This window comes from Pleurodeles waltl, chromosome 2_2 (assembly GCF_031143425.1).
Source record: "Pleurodeles waltl isolate 20211129_DDA chromosome 2_2, aPleWal1.hap1.20221129, whole genome shotgun sequence".
Lineage (NCBI taxonomy): Eukaryota > Metazoa > Chordata > Amphibia > Caudata > Salamandridae > Pleurodeles > Pleurodeles waltl.
Genome location: NC_090439.1, coordinates 162,351,911 through 162,367,837, shown reverse-complemented (window position 1 = coordinate 162,367,837; position 15,927 = coordinate 162,351,911).

The following is a 15,927-nucleotide window of genomic DNA, read 5'->3' as shown; positions in this document are numbered from 1 at the left end:
TTGCCCTAGACATTCTTTTAGCAAAGGATGGCGGCGTTTGCAAAATGCTTGGTGCGCGTCACTGTTGCACGTATATACCAGACAACAGTGTGAAGATTAAAACAATGCTTGCAAATCTAACAAAAGAGAGTGCAGACTTGAAGGAATTGAAAGAACCAGGAGTTTGGGAGAAGGTTGGAAAGGGAGTTGCTTCAGTGGGAAATTGGCTTGGTGGCATTTGGAATGGAATATTACTAAAAATAATACAGGGAATACTAATAGTACTAATTTGCATCTTTGGGATTTGGGGAATAAAGAGGGGAATATTAATGATCATGGCAAGAATTAAGAGAAGGAAGGAAGAGAAAATGATGAAAAGAATGGCAGAAGAATACAAGGCAAGATCAAGGGGAACTAAAAGGCAAAGAGAACTCACAGAATTTTAATGGAATAAAATTTGTGGGAATGGTTTTGTGTGATGACAAGTAGTCATCAGAGGAGGGATTGATGACGCAGAAATGAAGGTTTTACATTTATTAGCGCATAAACGTAGTGCCGCAATAATCAAGTGTGACTTTAACCGAACTAATAAAGATTGTACGGGGACAAATGTGCCCTCAGAGTAGTTTGCCAACATTTATAAGCGTGCTTTATATAACGTGATGTATTAGAATTGTACTAATCTGACATAACCGTAAACGTGTGCCATGATTTGCTTGTTTGAAATGTTTGAACTTAGCATAACTTTAGTGGAGGCTTCGGCCTAGTTGCCTTGTCTCACGGTTTAGATGCTCGTGTTTTTCTAATGTGCTAATAAAACGTGTATTCTTGCTTGAAGCTGTACTTTTCCAGTGAGATCGGTTCACATGCTTATCTTTAAGGTTTCGTGCCAGCCTGGCATCTTCTTCTTTGCTCCAAGGTCAATCTGCAGGTGCAGACAATGGAAGCTCTGAAAGTGAGTTAATTGGTAAAATATGTTGCAACTTACGTTCCCGACTCCAAGGATAATGTATGCCTAGGTAGAAGCTTGTGAATTGTTGTTTTTGATTGGACAATTTGAAGCCAACCTATGAACCCTCCAATGGAAGACCCTACTGGATTTGAACTGTTGTTTATTTAAACCTGGTGCACAAGAAGAAAGCAGCCATTACCCGCCATTTGCAGGACATTGCAGCCATTACCCATTGCACCCATTGAGGACATTAGACATTGCAGGACATTGCAGCCATTATGGCCCATCTTGCCGACCTCGTCATTTTGCCATCTTCTACGATGCCAATTGATGTTCGACGCCATTTTAAATGAGACTTTGATGCTTTCTCTAATCGAGAGAAAGAGACTTTAAGTAATTCTCGCCCTAGAGACTTTAACTTTGATTTGCCCTTTGCATAAAGTAGTAGTTTTGTCCTTTTATCTTGCCGCTGTGAGGCAATTGCCCCGTCCACCCTGCCCCTTTGCCCCCGTCCCCCGGTGTGAGCGTGTCTATGTTATGGTAAACACAGTTTTAGACATGCAAGGGGTCCATCTAGTTCAAAAATGATGCTTTAAGGTGTTTTCCACTGTGTATGGGTGCTCTAGAAAGTAACACACGTGCACAGTGAAAGAACAAATAGAAGTGAAGACATTTCTCCTCATTGTGCCTACCTAGATGAGGCACAGGAGCTTGGCGCAAATCCCTTTTAATTCTTTGCGCATGGGATTGGCATCAAAGCAAATGGGTGGTTGGATTAGAACGCCTAAACGCCCCCTTGATGCAAAGTTACACAAGGCAGCACTTTGCTCAGCTTTGCATTACTTTGAGTGGCAATCTGATTGTAAATCCCACCACTACACTTTGAGTCAAGTTTGAGTTAAAAAGAAACACAAAGTCTAAGCAAGGTGTCTGGAAATCTGGTGCCGCATGATTACAGCAGCAAGTGAGGCTGACGGCGTCTACCAGACATAATACCTACTGTCTCAGTCACTGCTGTGTGGAAAGTAGAGATTAAATTGATTATATACTCCTGAAAGCCTTGTCATGCATACCTATTGTAGAGAGAAAGAAGAGGAGGATAAAGTCATGAACTATGACAAAGGCAGCTGACGGCTCTAATAGGAAGAATGCAACAGCTCCATTCCCATTTATTTTTGTCTAAGACACTCCAACATGGCAATAATGGATTTCGGGATCCCATGCTAAAGTGGAAAGTAATTTGGGCAATATGCCAGTAGTTGTTCAGGTTCATAGTATTGATGAAGCTGAAATGAAGGTTTTACATTTATTAGTGCTTAAACGTAGTGCTGCAATAATCAAGTGTGACTTTAACCGAACTAATAAAGATTGTACGGGGACAAATGTGCCCTCAGAGCAGTTTGCCAACATTTATAAGCGTGCTTCATATAACGTGATGTATTAGAATTGTACTAGTTTGATATAATCGTAAACGTGTGCCATGATTTGCTTGTTTGAAATGTTTTAACTTAGCATAACTTTAGTGGAGGCTTCGGCCTAGTTGCCTTGTCTCACGGTTTAGATGCTCGTGTTTTTCTAATGTGCTAATAAAACGTGTATTCTTGCTTGAAGCTGTACTTTTCCAGTGAGATCGGTTCACATGCTTATCTTTAAGGTTTCGTGCCAGCCTGGCATCTTCTTCTTTGCTCCAAGGTCAATCTGCAGGTGCAGACAATGGAAGCTCTGAAAGTGAGTTAATTGGTAAAATATGTTGCAACTTACGTTCCCGACTCCAAGGATAATGTATGCCTAGGTAGAAGCTTGTGAATTGTTGTTTTTGATTGGACAATTTGAAGCCAACCTATGAACCCTCCAATGGAAGACCCTACTGGATTTGAACTGTTGTTTATTTAAACCTGGTGCACAAGAAGAAAGCAGCCATTACCCGCCATTTGCAGGACATTGCAGCCATTACCCATTGCACCCATTGAGGACATTAGACATTGCAGGACATTGCAGCCATTATGGCCCATCTTGCCGACCTCGTCATTTTGCCATCTTCTACGATGCCAATTGATGTTCGACGCCATTTTAAATGAGACTTTGATGCTTTCTCTAATCGAGAGAAAGAGACTTTAAGTAATTCTCGCCCTAGAGACTTTAACTTTGATTTGCCCTTTGCATAAAGTAGTAGTTTTGTCCTTTTATCTTGCCGCTGTGAGGCAATTGCCCCGTCCACCCTGCCCCTTTGCCCCCGTCCCCCCGGTGTGAGCGTGTCTATGTTATGGTAAACACAGTTTTAGACATGCAAGGGGTCCATCTAGTTCAAAAATGATGCTTTAAGGTGTTTTCCACTGTGTATGGGTGCTCTAGAAAGTAACACACGTGCACAGTGAAAGAACAAATAGAAGTGAAGACATTTCTCCTCATTGTGCCTACCTAGATGAGGCACAGGAGCTTGGCGCAAATCCCTTTTAATTCTTTGCGCATGGGATTGGCATCAAAGCAAATGGGTGGTTGGATTAGAACGCCTAAACGCCCCCTTGATGCAAAGTTACACAAGGCAGCACTTTGCTCATCTTTGCATTACTTTGAGTGGCAATCTGATTGTAAATCCCACCACTACACTTTGAGTCAAGTTTGAGTTAAAAAGAAACACAAAGTCTAAGCAAGGTGTCTGGAAATCTGGTGCCGCATGATTACAGCAGCAAGTGAGGCTGACGGCGTCTACCAGACATAATACCTACTGTCTCAGTCACTGCTGTGTGGAAAGTAGAGATGAAATTGATTATATACTCCTGAAAGTCTTGTCATGCATACCTATTGTAGAGAGAAAGAAGAGGAGGATAAAGTCATGAACTATGACAAAGGCAGCTGACGGCTCTAATAGGAAGAATGCAACAGCTCCATTCCCATTTATTTTTGTCTAAGACACTCCAACATGGCAATAATGGATTTCGGGATCCCATGCTAAAGTGGAAAGTAATTTGGGCAATATGCCAGTAGTTGTTCAGGTTCATAGTATTGATGAAGCTGAAATGAAGGTTTTACATTTATTAGTGCTTAAACGTAGTGCTGCAATAATCAAGTGTGACTTTAACCGAACTAATAAAGATTGTACGGGGACAAATGTGCCCTCAGAGCAGTTTGCCAACATTTATAAGCGTGCTTCATATAACGTGATGTATTAGAATTGTACTAGTTTGATATAATCGTAAACGTGTGCCATGATTTGCTTGGTAGAAATGTTTAGCTTAGCATAACTTTAGTGGAGGCTTTGGCCTAGCTGCCGTGTCTCACGGTTTAGATGCTCGTATTTTTCCAATGTGCTAATAAACGTGTATTCTTGCTTGAAGCTGTACTTTTCCAGTGAGACCGTTCACATGCTTATCTTTAAGGTTTCGTGCCAGCCTGGCATCTTCTTTTCCACTCCAAGGTCAATCTGCAGGTGCAGACAATGGACGCTCTGAAAGTGAGTTAATTGGTAAAATATGTTGCAACTTACGTTCCCGACTCCAAGGATAATGTATGCTTAGGTAAAAGCTTGAGAACTGTTGTTTTTGATTGGACAATTTGAAGCTAACCTATGAACCCTCCAATGGAAGACCCTACTGGATTTGAACTGTTGTCTATAAAAACCAGGTGCACAAGGAAGAAAGTGGCCATTACCATCAGACATTTTTGCCTATCCTCTACGATGCCAATTGATGTTCGACGCCATTTTGAGAGACTTTGATGCTTTCTCTAATCGAGAGAAAGAGACTTTAAGTAATTCTCGCCCTAGAGACTTTAACTTTGATTTGTCCCTTTGCATGAAGTAGTAGTTTTATCTTGCCGCTGTGAGGCAATTGCCCTGTCCACCCTGCCCCTTTGCCCCGTCCCATGCTGATCGGAACCGGTACCCATGCTGATCGAAATCGGTACCTGTGAGACGAAGACTTCCTTGAATGCTGATTGAATTTGGTAAATATGAAAGGAAAATTGTACAATTGCATTGTGTTTCTTTTTAGGTAACCAACTGCTGAAAATTTGATAAGAGCCTTAGTTAGGAGTTTTCCAAATTAATGTTGCTAAATTGTTTTTGCATGAAGTCCCACATGCTGATGCTAATTTGAGGTTAGATGAGGATTCATTTGATGCACGATGCAATTTGAGACCTTGTTATGCTGACTAAATGTATGCAATTAGCCCATTACAGATTGTAGTTTTAGTGGTTTGCGTGGCCATTATAGAAGGCATTGTTATTCAGATGCTGCATAGATTGCATCTTTTCCGTCGTTATGGACAGCTATTAATGTTCATTTACATATATCATTTGGTGTTGAGACACATTTACATTGTGCTAGCTTTGTTAATATAGGGAAATAAATTCATTAACTTTGCATACACTGGTGTGTTTATTCATGACCGAAAGGTCATGGTTTCGCCGAAATGTATTCTGGATTAATTGTGAAGTGTTATGTTGATCGGGGAATTGCTTATGTTCGTTATTGATTATTGATTGTTGACTTTGATTGATTACTCCCGAGTACGGAGAGTCCCACTTGGCCAAAAGATTCATCGACCCAAGAGCGTCCAACTACAGGTAAATTATTAGGATTGAACGCTCTATCAGTAGATGGTAGCAGAGGACGGTTACGCCCTTTGGGACCCCGTACTTTAAAGTACATGGTGTTGAATTAACGGTTACGCCCTTTGAGACCCCACTCGAGAAGTTGAATTAGATTTTCTTGGGTAAAACAGATTGACAGAATGATGATGGGCTAAGTCCCCCGCGACTTTCCCGGGATCTCGGAGCTTGCGAATGGAGAGAATGGAGGTGTGGAATCGGCGTTGGTGGTACTAGTGACGGTATGAGTGAAGTTAGGGTCTTGCGCTTGCACAGCTTATTGCCGCAGATTGTGTGAAAAGGTTGCGAGGATTTTAGAGAATAGCGGAGGTGCGACTCCGAGTGTAGAAGTAGGGAAGTCGTCGAACTTCATAGAAATAGCGGAGGTGCGACTCCGAGTGTGAGAGTAGGGAAGTCGTCGAACTTCACGTGTATGTGGCGCTTTGTGCAGAAAAAGGTCCACGTGGTTGTTGTTGTTGAGACGGGCCCTGCGAGGTCAAGAGACTCCGGAGTATGTTGAAAAGTGTATGAGACACTTGTTTATGTTGTGGTCTGGTCGGTTTAATAGGTTGATCGGGCGTGGTCAACGAGTCGGTACGTGTGTTAAGGGAATGAAAGAAACTTCGACTTCGGGCTTTGACAAATTCTAAGTGCACTAGAATAGATCATTGACAAGTTGAGAGCAGAGTCTGCGGGTCAGATTTGCTTGCGAAAGTGGGGACCGAGAAAGATGGAATAACTGCCGAGGCTAGTGAAAAATCCCTAAGGTCCTGAAGCGATTGTGTTACCCTTCCTGTAGTAAACCGACAGATCTGTTTTATTATTTTTTTGGTTGCTCGCGATACATTCTAGAAGTTGTTACGAGAGGAGCTGAGTGAAGGAGGACAAGCCGCGAGGCTTTGTCAGCCGCAGTGTGTGTGAGTGTGACGTCACTAGGAGCCGCGCTGGGATAGGTTGGTTGCAGAGAAGGGTCGCGCACGGATTGGACGCAGTCCGTGAGGCTCGATTGGAAGGGGAAAGGCAAGCGAAGAGTATCCCGGGAACTAAAGTCACCTATTGATTACAAATTTAGCGAAATAAAAGATGAGAAAATGAAATTTTTTAAGGCATTAAAGAGTGAGATGAAGGGAGAGTCTTACATTAAAGCGAGCGTAGGAGAGGAGACGCCACCCGAAGGTACACCAGCTTACATTGTAATGGAGGAAAAGGGGGTAGCTCCGTGCCTTTGGCTAAAGCAATGGCACAAGCTGACAGAGAAACATGGGAGCGTAGCATTCCCGATCCATGGGACATTCAATATAAGGATCCTAGAGAATTTGAGATTCGCAATGTACGACATGAAGGTACCTCCAAGGCCAGCACAGTTTGAGGCTCTAGCGATTTGGGAACTAATGGCTAGACAGCAACAGCAAAAGAAGTTCGAGACCAGGATGAGAAAGGTAGAAAAGACACTAGCGGACGCTAGGTGGGACAATGCACAGAAGGTGTGGAGGTCAGATGTATTGCAGGGGATAAAATTGTTTCCCGCAATTGCTAAGGAAGAAGAGGCGACAGGCAAGAAAGCTACCTGTAAGACAAATAGGAGGTGTTCCAAAGATAGAGAAGATGAGTCAGATGATGAGGAGTTCATCATGCAATTGCTGAACGACCGTCCACCACATTATGCAGAGAGTGGACAAGGTCCAAGTACCAGTTCTGCCCCTCCGGCACCGGTACAGAATAATGAAACTCCGAATTCAGAAACGTCATCGGGATATAAGGACCCGAGTTTACTGTTCACCCCGCAGATACCGCAGGTTAGGAGAATATATCCAGATGTGCCTATATTGAAACCAGCAGAAAATTATCAGCCGCAGGTCCCAAGGTACTACAGCAGTGATAACAGTACGGGAATGATTCTAGATCCAACCGTAATGGGAGTACAGAATGGTTGCAACCCAACATTGGCACAAGCTGAATCAACTCAGTTTTTGATGCCTCAAAAGCAGATGCAGGGGGGAACAGCACATGCTCAGATGACGGGGAGTCAGATGGGCATGCCGGCAATGATGACCCATGGTGTGGGAATGAACATGCCTCAGAACCTGGGGAATGGACAGAACCCAGATGCGATAACCCTACCCATTACTGTAGGTCCTCCGGTACCTTTGTACGTTCAGCCTAACGCAGGTATGAGCAGTCAAGGATCAATGCTGCAGAATGGGACGGAAAGGAGGTGCATAGAAAACACTCCAGAGACAACTCCGATAGCGGCTCAGCCAAATGGATCTGGGTCCTTGATGGAGTTTAGTCCCATATGTGCTCAGTCAACAGTGGTGAGGTCGAGTCCCCCACTAATAATACCGCTATCATCGAGCACTGAGAAGTTGCCGCAACCAGCAATGGCAGTCGATGTGAATGCGACACTGATGGGGTTGAATGCGCAACAGCTAACACAGTGGTTCAACAGTTTGAATTCCACACAAAGCTCAACAAGTGGGAAGGGAGAAGACTACCTGAATAGGGTAAGGTTGAGCATGGAAGCAGAAGAGTTGGTGGAAGGGACTATGGGTGTGAATAGGCTAGAGTCCTACTCGGAAGAAGAGCTGAGGTATCTATGTCCCAGGATTACGAGAGAAGTGAATAAGGTACACAGAAGGTTGCAAGAAATAGCTGACAAAAACAGGATTGAGATAGACAAGACAAAACACTTGAGCAGGAGCTATAGATTGAATTTCGGGACCACAGACTTTGAACACATGAGGTCAGCAGGCATGAAGACGCACCTTAGAGAATTGCTGCAGAGTGCACAAGTGTGGAGGTGCTTAGATAAATGGGAAAGCAGGTGGGCAAAGAAAAAGGAAAAGAAGAAAGACAGTGTGCCAGAGCACAAGGAGAAAAGACAACAGAGTAGTGATGCAGTAACCATGTTACCAATGAGGGAGACAGCAGGGGGAAAATTGATACATGTACCGTGGCACAGAAGCGACATTCAATCCTTTACGGATGATTTTCCCAAACTGAGAGAGAAACCGATTGAATGGTATCAACAGACTGATAGGTTTGTGAAGCTTGCAAAATGTCTTTGGGAAGACCTGAACACCCTCTTTGAGATTGTGGTGCCGGCAGATTTGTGGGAGGAATGCAAAAGGGCTGTAGGTTGGCCGACAAGTGAACCAGAGAGAGACAGGGATACGGGTGCACCATCACCTATGGTGATGAGCTTGTACCACAAGGTGATTGAGTACTTGAAGACGAAGGTTGCCGCGAAAAATGTGGATTGGCAGAAGATTGATCGAACTGCCCAAGAGGCTAAAGAGTCGATTCATGGTTACTATGAGAGGTTGTTGAAGGCGTTCAAGAACTACAGTGGCACGGAAACAATAGAGGCGAAGGACATGCTTCATTTTGTGTTTAGATTTGTGGAAGGGCTGAGACCAGAGATAAGTCAGATGATAAAGACGCATTTGATTTGTTGGCAGTCGAAACCTATTGATGAGGTGTTGAATTATGCGAAATACTGTAGTGACGAGATTGAGGTGAAACAGAAAAGGTTGAAAGAGAAAGTGATGATGATGCAGCTTAAAGCAGCTCAGACAGGTTTTCAAGGGTTGCAAGGGTTCCAACAGCAGATACCGCAGCCGCAGCTGCAGGGAAATATGGTGTTTCAGCCACAGGTGAGAGGCAGAGGCAGAGGAGGTTTTGTAAATAATGGTCCGGATTTGAACACTGTTGTGACTCCAAATGGTATGCAGGCAATGAAAAGGGTGATGCCGTGTCACGTGTGCGGAATCGTCAGACATTGGAAACGCGAGTGCCCAATGGTGGTGCAGGAAGGTGCAGGTATTGGTCAGCAAAACAATGATGTCAATGCATTTCAGACAATGAGGGGACCGAAAATGAGAGGTCCAAACCCAAATTTTCAGACCATAAATCAGCTGCAAGGATTACAGCCTATGCAGCCGCAGCAGATGCAGATGCCCCGTATGCAGATGACGCAAATGCAGCCGATGCAACAGCAGTTACCAATGGTACCTAATCAGCAAATGCAAATACCTTTGGCACCAATGAGTCAGCAGCAAGTGATGGTTCCTCCACAGGTCTCGAGTCAGGTGATGGGTACAAACGGCACAGTACAACAGTTCCCATTACACAGTGAGAGTGGAATAAACAATGTATGGGAGAGTGAAAGTTCAGATGAGGAGGGAAATTGTGTGCTTGCAGCATCCTTGGAAGTTGATCAGAAGGGTCCATATGTGGAGGGAAAAGTTATGGGTCATCGTGTTTCATTCTTGGTGGACACAGGAGCCACACGTTCAACTGTTAGGAGCATTGAAGTACCAAATTTGCCCCTCTCAGGGAGAACAGTTCAAGTGGTGGGAGTAGCAAACAGGTACCTGACGAACCCAATAACGGATCCAGTACCAATCAGCATTGGTAACTATCAAGGGCTACATAATTTTGTGGTCTGTGACTCAAGCCCGATAGCACTGTTAGGGAGAGACCTATTGTGCAAATTGGGATGTTCGATTATGTGTTCGTACGATGGAATCAGAATTCAGACGAGCAGTGATGGGGAAGAGGAGGACAGTGTAGAAGGGGACGAGATGGAAGTTGTCGATGAAAATTACCCTCTGATTACCCTTCTTCCGATGTTAACTGAAGAAGATATTCCAGCTGAATTACGGGAAACAGTCGGAAAAGAAGTGTGGGATATGACAGGAAAAGAGGTGGGATTGGTGAAAGGAGTGGAACCAGTGAAAGTGACCGTAAAGCCCAATGTAACCTTTCCTCAGACCCCACAATACCACATGGCACAAGATACCCTCATGAAAGTCGCCCAACTAATTGACGAATTCGTAAAACAGGGAGTACTGAAAGAAGTGTTGAGCAGTCCATGTAATTCACCAATCATGGGACTGATAAAGCCGAGTGGAAAAGTCCAAATTGTGCAGGACTTGAGGAAAATAAATGACATCATAGTCAAATGCTGCCCCGTGGTACCGAATCCAGCTGTGATAATGTTCCAAGTCCCTTGCGATGCCGAGTGGTTCTCAGTCATCGACTTGTCACAAGCATTCTTTTCAGTGCCTCTTCATGAGGACAGCCAATTTCTCTTTTGTTTCAAATTCTTAGACAGAGTTTACAGTTGGTGTCGAATTCCTCAAGGGTTTTCTGAGTCACCGTCAATTTTCAATCAGATACTAAAGAAAGACTTGGAAGCGTTAGAATTGCCATTCGAGTCAGTCCTAGTACAGTACATTGATGACTTACTGATTGCAGCTAAGACAGAAAGTGGCTGCACAGCCGACACCATTGCTTTACTGAACCATTTGGGAAGGAATGGACACAAGGTGTCTCCTTCAAAGTTGCAGTTCTGTCAGAGGAAAGTGAAATACTTGGGACATCAAATAGAGAAAGGGTCACGGAGAATAATGAAGGAAAGAATAACAAGTGTACTTCAAATTTGTCCACCAAAGACAAGGAGGGAGGTGAGGAAGTTTTTGGGGATGGTGAGCTACTGTCGCCAGTGGATTCCCAACTTCTCGACTCTAGCAAAGCCTTTACTGAAACTGACCCAGAAGGATGCATTGGATGAAATTGAGCTGAAAGGAGATGAGATGGATGCTTTTGTTGAATTGAAAGAATGCATGTGCAGGGCTCCAGCTTTAGGTATGCCTGATTACACAAAGCCTTTCACATTGTTTTGTCATGAACGTGATGCATGTTCTCTGTCTGTCTTGACCCAAGCCCATGGTGGCGTAAACAGACCAGTAGCGTATTTTTCAGCTACTTTGGATCCGGTCGCAGCAGCACTTCCAGGGTGTTTGCGCGCCGTAGCAGCAGTTGGTATTAGCCTCACTCAGAGTGAAGGAATAGTGATGGGACATCCATTAACAGTCATGGTCCCTCACTCAGTTGAGATACTTTTGACCCGCTCCCGAACGCAACACATGACTGGAGCAAGACTCACAAGGTATGAAACAATAATTCTGGGCTCACCGAATGTGCAGCTGAAAAGGTGCACTACGTTGAATCCAGCAACCTTGCTTCCCGGTGAAAATGCTGAAATTGAGAACGCTGAAGACGTCGAGCATGACTGCCTTCAGGTGACTGAATTTTGCACAAAACCCCGACCTGACATCAAAGATACTAAGCTTGATGAAAATGACCAAATTATTTTTGTTGATGGGTCATGTTTAAGAGATGCAATGGGAATCTTGAAAGCAGGATACGCTGTATGCACTGTAACAGGTGTCTTGGAAGCGTCCTGGCTTCAAGGAGTCTATTCCGCACAAGTAGCAGAGCTTGTAGCCCTTACCAGAGCATGTCAACTGTCCACATTGATGAAGGTTACCATTTATACTGATAGTCAGTATGGGTTTGGAATTGTGCACGACTTTGGGCAACTATGGTCACAGAGAGGTTTTCTGACTTCTTCAGGGTCCCCAGTGAAAAACGGGGAGAGAATAAGGGAATTATTACACGCCATTCAAATGCCAGCCGAAATTGCAGTGGTAAAGTGTAGTGCTCATACAAAAGGACAGGACTATGTTTCCCTGGGAAATGCATATGCGGATCAAGTCGCAAGATTTTGTGCCTTGAACTGTATATTGCTCAGGGATGAATGGAATTCAATAAGCGAGCCAGAGCTTGAACCGGCTGAAGCATTTGCTTTAAAGGTCGTGGATACAATGGACGAACTAAAAGCATTACAGAATAGTGTCAGGGAGGATGAGAAGGCTTCCTGGATTAAATCACAATGTACACAGAGACCAGATGAGTTATGGGTTTCAAATGAGGGAAAATATGTTTTACCAAATTGTCTCTTATCGCAGCTAGCGCGGTTCTATCATGGGCAAGCTCACCTAGGGAGAGATGCCATGATAAGATTGTTCAAAACTGATTGGTTTAACCCCAGATTTCATCAAGCTGCAGAAGCAGTTTGCCACCGATGTGTCATATGTCAGCAGATGAACCCGGGGAAGGGAACGGTTGTGAACGCGAGCCACATTGGCAGGGCGAGTGGCCCGTTCAGTAGAATGCAGATGGACTTTATTGAGATGCCTGTGCATGGAGGTCTGAAGTATGTGTTGGTGATTGTGTGCATTTTTAGTCACTGGATTGAAGCATACCCCACACGTAGAAATGACAGCCTTACAGTTGCAAAACTATTGTTGAGAGAGTTGATACCACGTTTTGGATTCCCGATCTCTTTAGAATCAGATAGGAGAAGTCACTTCAATAACGAGGTGATAAAGTTACTTTGCGAAGCGCTGAACATTGAGCAAAAACTGCATTGTAGCTATCGCCCTGAAGCATCAGGACTGGTGGAGCAAATGAATGGTACACTGAAATCGAGAATGGCGAAAATATGTGCATCGACAAATTTGAAATGGCCTGACGCATTGCCTTTGGTGTTAATGTCAATGAGAAACACCCCTGACAGAAAGACTGGACTGTCCCCGCACGAAATTCTCATGGGCAGGGCTATGAGACTTCCTGCAGTTCCCGCAAACGCGCTTTTGAATATTACAGATGATATGGTGTTAGACTACTGCAAAGGTCTGGCTGACGTGGTTCGCTCTTTCTCTCACCAGGTGGAAGCAACCACCTTGCCACCGATCCAAGGTCCAGGACACACACTGAAAGCAGGTGACTGGGTCGTGATAAAGAAGCACTTGAGGAAGTCGTGTCTGGAACCCCGTTGGAAAGGCCCTTTCCAAGTGATCCTGACAACCACTACCGCTGTGAAGTGTGCGGGGGTTCCCAACTGGATTCACGCCAGTCACACAAAGAAAGTGTTGTGTCCCACAGATGAGGAAGTTGAAGAGCTGAAACCAGTACCTGATAACAAAGTGCCGAGCGCTGAGACAGAGCAAAACAGAACTTGAAGCGAACAGGCAGAAATAGTCGAGAGAGAAATATTCTCTGAAGACGAAGAAACAGATTCACTTGGGGAAGACCAAGGAGAAACCTCAGACAGCGACGAAGAAGCTGAAGGTAACAAAGAGCCTGAAGCAGCTGAAGGTAACCAAGAGCCTGAAGCAGCTGAAAGTGACAAAGAGCCTGACGAAAGCAACGGTGATGAAGGGCTCGAAAGAGGTGAAAAGGCAGGAGAGCCTGATCAGAGGAGGGCTTTCCCAGAAGCAGACGGTACAGAGAGGGAAAAGGAAAACCTGATTGACTCCCCAGAAAGAGGGGACAAGGGAGAACAGAACGAAACTGTTCAAACGTCTTCAGAAGAGATCGCAGGTCCATCAAACGGACACGGTGCAAAGAAAAGACAAAGTAGATCGCCAGTAAAATTAGGAACTAGAGAAAAATTGAATGACGAAGGGCCAAGAGTGAAAGAGAAAAGAAAAGAAGTGTCTGTCGTGGTACCAACCTCAAGTGAAGGAAAAGACTTGGCCAAAGAGGAAAGTACCAGTGAGGCAGAGTCAAAGAGAGATGCAAAATTGAAGAGGAAAAGGATACCAAACAGGAGATATTCCGGTCCAGAATGGGCATACGTAGTCCATGACGATTGGACTGACGAATTTGTATCTCTCAGCCTCGAGAACGAAGAAGAAGAGATACCAATAGAAAAGAAAAGTTTTATGGACACTGTTGATTGAAAAGATGGTAAATGACATTGCTTGCTATAATATAACGTGATACAACCAGCTGAGACATTGCTAAACCGGATGAGACATTTGCTAACCTGATAAGACTTTTTGAAAACCTGATTGACTCTTAAACACGATTTGAGACAACGTGCCAACTGAAAAAAAAAAAAATAGAGAGTGAGTTATTGAACTTTGAAAAAAAAAAAAAAAAAAAAAATGAGTTATTGCCGAATTGAGACAAATGCTGCTAACCGATAAGTGACTTGGCTCCTGAAGAAGACTGTGTGAACATTGCGCTCGTTCAGCTTTGTAACTGAATTTCTAAAATCGTTTCTTTTATAGGTGCTTCTAGCTCTCTGATTCTATACAGATCATGACGCAAAACAGTAGAAAGGAATATTGTAAATATGCGTGTATAGGCTTGGTAATTGCATGTGTACTAATAATAATGGCAATAGTGCTTGGAATGCATGGTAAGGGTGAGAATGAGAAGATTGATGCTTCTACTTTTGCTCCTGTTACTGTCACTGAACTAACTGCACTAAAAAGACTAGAATTAGATGAGAGACACTTGCATGATAAAAAGGAGCTTTCGTATAATGTTTTCTATCGCTTGCTAACAGAATATGTTGAGACTATGGATGCGAAAGATTGTTATGTGTGTACACAGATACCGACATCGGTAACGGAAGGGGTGACTTATCACCACATGCCTCTTACATATGGGATTACATGTAGTATAGTGACTTCTAGATTTTATGGTCAAACTAACATACAGTATTTTTACTCAAATTATGATGTTACTTTTGCATATGTTCCTATAATCACGCAGCTTAGCCAGATTGCTAAAGATTGGGATGCTAAAATAATGAGGGAATTTTTCGAGCCAATGCTACCTTTTGAAACAGCTCACGCTCATAGGGAAAACCTTACCTGCTCGCTTTCTGCAGTAGAAATAAGCTTTTTAGATCGCACAGATGATAGAAGGGCACAAATGAATGCGAAATTAGAAAAGGAGCTACATAAGAGGACTTCAGTAGATAATTATGATTTTGCTGCAATAAAAACACAAGGGAGAATAGCTTTAGATGCTTGGCATGTAGGGAAATTTTGTATATATCGAGGTGAATCTTATTATGACAACATTTTTGTAGGAGCGAGTGAGTGTAAACATACGTTTATCTTTAAGGCCAAATGGACATTCATGCTGAACGGACTTGACCCTGTCATACCGGGTGTATATTACATTTGTGGGCATAATGCCTATTATCGTCTTCCAAAAGGATGGTGGGGGAGATGTTATTTGGGTATAGTGTTCCCAAAGGTCTATCAACTGGATGACCTATCGATGATTCCAAAGACATCTGGATCGCATCGTATCCAGAAAAGAGAGACCGCAGCTGCTGTGGTAGGAGATATATTTGGAGCCATGATTCCTTCATTGGGAGTTGTGTTGAATTCCATCAAAATAAGAAAGTTGTCTACTATAGTGGATAACATGTTGACAAAGTTTTCAGGTGCTATAATCCTGATGGACGCTGAACTTGCAGCGGAAAGAGCTATGACTCTTCAAAACAGGCTTGCCTTAGACATTCTTTTAGCAAAGGATGGCGGCGTTTGCAAAATGCTTGGTGCACGACACTGTTGCACGTATATTCCAGATAACAGTGCAAAGATTAAAACAATGCTTGCTAACCTAACAAAAGAGAGTGCAGATTTGAAGGAATTGAAAGAACCAGGAGTGTGGGAGAAAGTTGAAAAGGGAATTGCGTCAGTGGGAAGTTGGCTTGGTGGCATATGGAATGGAAAATTACTAAAAA